Consider the following 6,949-nt stretch of genomic DNA (forward strand, 5'->3'; position numbering starts at 1 on the left):
CAGATCCTCTCTATTAGGGGCCATATCCATGTTGTGTTTGTATTGCTTCATGAAAGCGTCTGCTAAGTCCTTCCACTTGCGAATATGAGCTCAATCAAGTTGGGTATACCACCTTAATGCTGGCCCCTTAAGGCTTTTCTTGAAAAATGTGCACTAAAAGCTTATCATTGCTGGCATAGGCTGCCATCTTATTACAGTACATTGTCATATGAGTTTGTGGACATGATGCCCCTCTAAATTTCTCAAACTTGGGAGATTTGAATTTGCAGGGTGTCACGATATCTGAAACCGGACAAAGTGTCGTAGCGTTTGTGGTTCCATTGACCCCTTCGATGGCCTTCAACCTTTCTTATAGCAGACTCCTTTCTATAACAAACTTTCTCAATTCATCCCTTATATTCGCGTCGTCAATATCTAGGACGATGAGTGTTTCTGGATGAATATCCTCATTCCTTGGTATTTCAATAAAAATAGTATCTTTCTTTTTATCGCGAAAGGAAGAAGAGGTCCCAACGCCGTGTGATTCAGGCATTTTTTGAGCCTCTGTTGCCGATTTTCTCTTCACAATCTCCATTAGTTGAGTCATTTGATCCTTTAGATCCGCAAGCCCAGCCAACTTAGCCATTTGTTCCTTTGACTGCTCCATTTCTTTCCTCATTTCTTCGTATGCCTCTTTGTTCATCATTCTTACTCTTGCTCGGGTTTCGTAAAAAGGAGCCAGGGGTGACTATATCGTTCTTGGTGAATTGTTGGTGTTAAGAAGAATTGTTAATTAAAATCTTTATTTTCATGATTTATGTATAGCAAGGAAAAAAACAAATGACATGCAGACAATACTTATATGAAGATTCTAATATATCAAAGCAAGTTTTTCCACACAATATCCAAAATATGTCATAACAGATAATATTCAATAAAATCTCGATCAGAATCTTCATCTATGATTGCCATAGAACTCTAGCTCTCTGATGAGTCCATCGAGATAACATGATAGGTTAACTCCACTAGCATTAGATATCACTAGCTGGTTTTTGAGTTGCGCTAACTCCTATGCTATGCATCGGGCTCGTGCCGCGGTTTCCCTGGGAATGGTCATGGCCCTCTTAATTTGTTCCCCTGTCAAGTCTCCTTGTTCTTGATGGAGTCGATCCCTGATCATACAGCCACTATGTTGGTCCCTTATAACGTTACAAGTATAGTTCCAAGGGGGGGGTTAAGAACTATTTAAACTTTTTTGACAATTTAGGGCAGACTTCTTTTCTTAAGAGAAAATGTTTTAACAGCGGCGCTGAGTAATCAGCAAGATACTGGCTTAGTCAACTGGTGACTAGGTCAGTTTCTTAGCTTGAGTTAGGAGATAGCACTTAAAGTCTATTCCTGAGCTCAGATGTTCGATGCGCACAACTCAGCTTGACCTCTTTACTTGGTCAGTTTTTGGTTATTTAAGCAAGCAATATATATAAGGAGTTTAAGGTAAGAAATACGTTACTCAGCAGATTTATCCAGGTTCGGCTTCTAAGCCTACGTCCTGTCCCCGGAACACGTTCCGAGATTTCGAATCCTCTACTGAGCTCTTTAAAGGTAGAGCCTCAAACCTTTTACAATCTTAGCAACTGAGTATAACAAGAGTACCTTCCTCTATACCTCTACTCAATCCTAATCTCTCGCTGAGTACTATAACCGAGTACTCAGCCTCTCCTTTCTCTAGAAATGATAAGTGTTTGTCCTAAACAATGATTGCTAAGACACCTTAGATGATTGAATAATCACTCTAGACTTTTACACAAAGATATGAAATGTAGTGTAAGATTGCTTTGCTTCTTGCTTGCAGAACTTGTGTAGAAATTTGATCAGCGTAATGGTTTGATCAAGTTCTGTGTGGAATGAAGCTTCTGATGGCACTATTTATAGAGACGTCTTGAGGCATCGGTCATTTCGAATTTCGAAATAACCGTTGGAGGGAAACAGCTTCCTGTCATTGTCATCCTGACTTGCTCAGAGCTCTCGGCCAATTAGATTTGAGTATCTTCTGTCCTCGGTCAGCTTTTGGTCAGCTCAGCAGAATGTCTCTCCTTTTATGGTAAAGTCAACTGGACAGCATACCGTGTCGTCTGAACTTTACCCAAAGTGGAAACACTTTGTCTGGAAGTTTTCCTTAGCCAGCTGCTGTCTTGTACGCTTTGTCGAATCAACTCAGCAGCTTCGTTCCAAAGTTGTTCCTTGAAGGTCTTCTAGATCCTTCTTTCGCTGAGTTGCGTTTTGTCCAGAACGACAACGTTTTGACAAACGCGGGCCGACTTGTATTGAACCGTTTGACTTGGGCTTGGGCCTTTTAATCCTTGTGTCTTATAAACAATTTAACTCAACATTGAACAAACACATTAGTAGAATAAATCAAAGCATTTAAACTTAGTGTTTTTAGAACATGTTTTTAATTATACTTAAACAATTTTGTCAAATCAAAATTATGTGGAAAGGTGTTTCAACAAACTCCCCCATTTTTATGTTGGCAAAACTGTTCAGCGAGGAACTCAGTGTTGAGCTCCCCCATGATAGTTGACCTAATATAACTTAGCAAACTCCCCCGTAAGGGTTGAGCTACTTACTTAGTTTTACTCTAAACATTTAAAGGTTTAATCGAGTAAGTCTAAGGTCAGTTTTCAGATATAGGTCAGCTCATGGAACATATTCTATTTTACTCAGTGTTTAAGCGGAAGGTTTTATCATTTAGAGGGCGCTGAGTAATTTGTTGTTCAATGAGTTTTATAAGGCAATGTTTTATAAACATATAGGTCAGTGTCAAACATGTTATCAGCATTTGGTTCAATAAATTTTATAAGTATTTAAACAAGGCTGATTCAATTGAAGATACATAATGACATAATACACAGCATCGTATAAAAATAATTCATAACTCAGAGTTTGAACATAAGATGCAAGTATTGATATTTAATGTAGGTAGTCAGCGTTTACAAACAAAAGTTTAAGACAGGCATAGAGACTACATACTTAGCCTATACTGAGCTAGCCTATATCTATTTCTTTTTCTTCTGTTTGGACTGACTAGACTCATGTTGTGTTCTCGCTTGTGCTTTCTCCCCCGTTTTGTCAGCATCGGGAGGAGGAATCCTAAAGGCGTCGGTTAAGACGGCTCTGATCAGTTCTGTGGACAGCGCTTTAAGTATATCGGCGCTTTCATTGACACCATCAAAAATAGCCACTCCATTATCTGAGACCTCGGTAGGTATTTTAAGCTCAGCAGCGCTGATCATACTGACTGTGAAGGCTTCAGCTTTGCCTATCCATGTAAGTGCATCGGTCAGACCAGCAATGACTTGATGGAATGTTTTGAGTAAGTAGGTGTCATAGTATTGACGCTGAATATTGCTGTGACGTATGTGATTGAAGGTTTGTCTGGTGATGGACAGCATTTCATTTTGTTTCATAGCGTCAGTATCCATCTCTTGTTTGTTCAGATTCAGCAATCGAACAGCCTCACCAATTTGCTCTACTGAGCACTGAGAATAAGAAACCATTTGCTCATTGGTTTTGAGTTGCTCGGTGTGAAGCTGAGCAAAGAGCATCTTTACTTCATCAGAAGTGGCATAGCGTGTGTTCGCAGCTGACAAGGTCTGAACTTATTGTTGTAGAGCGTTTAAATGTTGAACAGTTGTCAGCTGGATCTCAGCCAGCTTTGCAATGGAATCCTGCTTAGCTTGATGTGCTTAAAAAGTAATGATGACATTCAGCAAATCCTTGAATCCCTTAACTTCGTTGAGAAGCTGAGTGACTTGGGAAAGCTGAGTAGTCTCAATAGTGGAAGACCCAGCAGCAGTAGGAGTAACTTGTTGAAGGTCTTTGATCAAAGCTTGCACTGAGTCGATTATTCTTTTGCCAGACTCAGTAGCATTTAGGTAACTTTGAGAGCCTTCAGTGACATCAGTATGACCGGTGGGAAGAGGAGTCAAGGAAATGACGTGGTCAGTGACTGGTAGTGTGGTTCCAATCTGCACTTGAGGTTCTGGTAGAACTGATTGATCGGCAGATATGTTGAGTGGAGAAAAGGAAATTCGAATACTGTCAGTGCTGACTGGGGCAGATATGTTTGGAGTCAGCACAATGCTTTGAGTAACAGCATTTACAGTAATCGACTCAACTTGACTTGTTGAGTTGGCGGAAGCATTCAAGTCGGCGTGTTCCTTTGGTGAAGAAACAGAGGCTTCCTTTTCGATAGATGCTGATGTAGTAGAGGTTGGTTGTCTTTTGAAAAATTTCAGCTTAACTGCAGAAGGGTCCTGGGTTGGCTTCTGAATAACGAAGTCAGGAAGAGTTGGTTGTGGAACAGGAATGTTGCTGACTGTCTTTTGACTTGCCTTAACCAATCTTCTTCTGCGAGGAGGAGTGTCAACTTGAATAGATTCTCCTGAGTGAGATGGAGAAGTTTCTTCTTGTTCAGCGTTAAGCTGGTCAGCCTGCTCATGTACTTGATCAACATTGTGTTGGTCATGTTCTTGTTCTTCTCCAGCAGCCAACTCAGTATTGGCTTGCTCAGCTTCAACCTCACTGGTTGTCTCCTCATTATCCTCAGCGTCATCCTGACCGCTGGCCTCTTCTTCTTCATCATCTTCTGAACTGTCACCATCTAGTTCTTCCTCAACTTGTGCAATGAACTGATCGTCCAGATGCACCTCATCTTCTTGTTCCTCAGCTACAGTTCCTAGACACTGTGTGTAGTGGGAGTCACCAGGCACAACAATGTCAGTAGGAATAGCATCAATGGGAGTCAGTGTGGAAGACTTCTGCTTCTTTTGAGGCTGCACGTCAGCATCAGTTCTGTCCTCAGTTTCAGGCTCATCTTGCCTGCTCCTTTTCTCAGCTGACTTAGGTCTCTCCTGACCTGGTTTAGAAAACTGACTTAGGCTTCTTTGCCTTAGGCTCAGCCTTCTTTGAAGTGGTCTCAATAGCTTTCATCTTGCGGGCAGCTGGAGCCTTAGTTCTTCTCCCTTTCTTCGGGACAGCTGTTTCCTCAGCTTGTTGTTCATCAGCAGCAGCAGTTTTTCCTTTCTTCAGAGGCTGATTGAACTTTAAAGCCCTTAGCGAAGCTGCTGTGATTTCAGATCCTCTAGCTTTAACTTCATCAGTTAGGTCTATTTGATGATCAATGACGATCCTGGTGATGAGCGATCCTAGCCTTAGAGTTCCGGTACTCCTTAGGAAGCCAGCAATGAGGAATACTGGCATGTTGATCGGCTTATATGTCAGCATATGCCATATGAAGCATTGCTCGAAGTTCGTTGCTGAGGTTGTGCAGTTGATCTTCGGATAAATGAAGTAGGACAGCAGATAGTGAGCCATCTTTTGATGCTGACCCATAGAGGAACTGGAGACTTCTCTTGAGTGACCTTCAGGTTTACAAAAGGTGACTATGTACCCAGTATTGTCCTGATCTCCAGATCTTCTCAGCTTTGCTCCTTCATTTTTTAACTTCAGCAAGTTTGCCAGATAGGTGGGATTGATGAAAATCATTTTCCCCTTTACTACTGTTGCCAGACAGTCCTGGTTATCATCAGCGACTTGGAGGTTCTTGTAGAATTCCCTTACTAGGTCAGGATAGGTGTGATCTCTAATGGAGAACAGCTCGGTCCATCCATTTTGCGACATCCATTCGCAGAAGGGTTGCTCAGAAGTCACGAAGTTCTTCGAGACCCATCGTGAGAAGTCTACCTTCCATTCGGTAATATTATCAAAAACCTTGGTATAGGTTCTGATTTTGGTCGGTTTTTCTTTGGAGGAGGTAGCTTGCCCAGTTTTTCCTTTACTCAGCGTAGTGACCTTGGTAGTTTTAGGGTGACCGACACCGAAGATGTTGATGGAAACTTGAGTCATAATTTCAAAACAAGTTTAGGAAGCTTTGAGAGTTTTTAGAGAGAAAGCTTTTGCCTTAGAATTCGGTAGGTGTAAAGAAGATAAAGAATGAGGATTTACTCATTATTTATAGCGGTGAAGTGTGGATCTTATCGAATCCATGTGTCAGTTTTGCCTTAGGATTGTCAACCGATAAAGATCCTGGCATTTATGACACATTCGGCGCGTACGTCATCCTAGGTGGCTATTCGCGTGCTTAAGCATTAAGTGCAACGGATCTAACACTCAGCGTTTAGAATACTAAGCGTTTTGGATTCTGAGTGGTCAATAGTATATGAAAGGATGATTTCTCAGTTTAAGATTTACTACTCGGTGTGTGTCGCAACCGGGATTTTCCCGCGCACGACGCCGGGCGTTGAAATTTAACTTAATTAATAGTTTTGTCGTTTTCAAACTATTTTTTTAGAGTCGTCACCAATCAAAATTAAGGCGTGATTGGACACCGAAATTGGGTAAATTTTAATGGATAAGGGGGTCTGCGAAATAGAGATTTTAGGTTCGTTTGTCGGTTACGTGTATGGAAGAAAACTTTGAGTAATCACCCTACCCCGCCCAAAATTGGTACTAAAAAATGTGATTTTTATTTTAAACTTTGATGACCCGCGAGGCTAAACCGGGTCATATTCATTTCGCAGGCCCAGCCCACACTTACACCTATGGTCTAAGATCGGATGAGACCCGAATAAAGGAAGCGGGCGCAGCGAGTAACCGCCCCGAATGGGACCCGAATAAGCGGAAACGGATGAAGCGAGTAACCGCCCCGAATTCCTAAACGGAGCATCAAGACTCCCACTCAGAACCACGTTCGTTGCCATGAAAGCCACGAAAGGGACATGGCCTAAAAAGGGGGAACCGCCCTCAGAACGTGGCCCACTAAGGAGTAACCGCCCTCGGCGGTTACCTAAAAAACACCTATAAAAGGCCTTAAGAACGAGGGAAAAAGGTACGCTCACAATTTTCCCCGCAATACTATTGTCAAATTACCAACCTTCTTACAAAAACTGACTTGATCGTCGGAGAGTTT

The sequence above is a fragment of the Euphorbia lathyris genome, chromosome 7 (genome assembly GCF_963576675.1).
Source record: "Euphorbia lathyris chromosome 7, ddEupLath1.1, whole genome shotgun sequence".
Classification (NCBI taxonomy): Eukaryota; Viridiplantae; Streptophyta; class Magnoliopsida; order Malpighiales; family Euphorbiaceae; genus Euphorbia; species Euphorbia lathyris.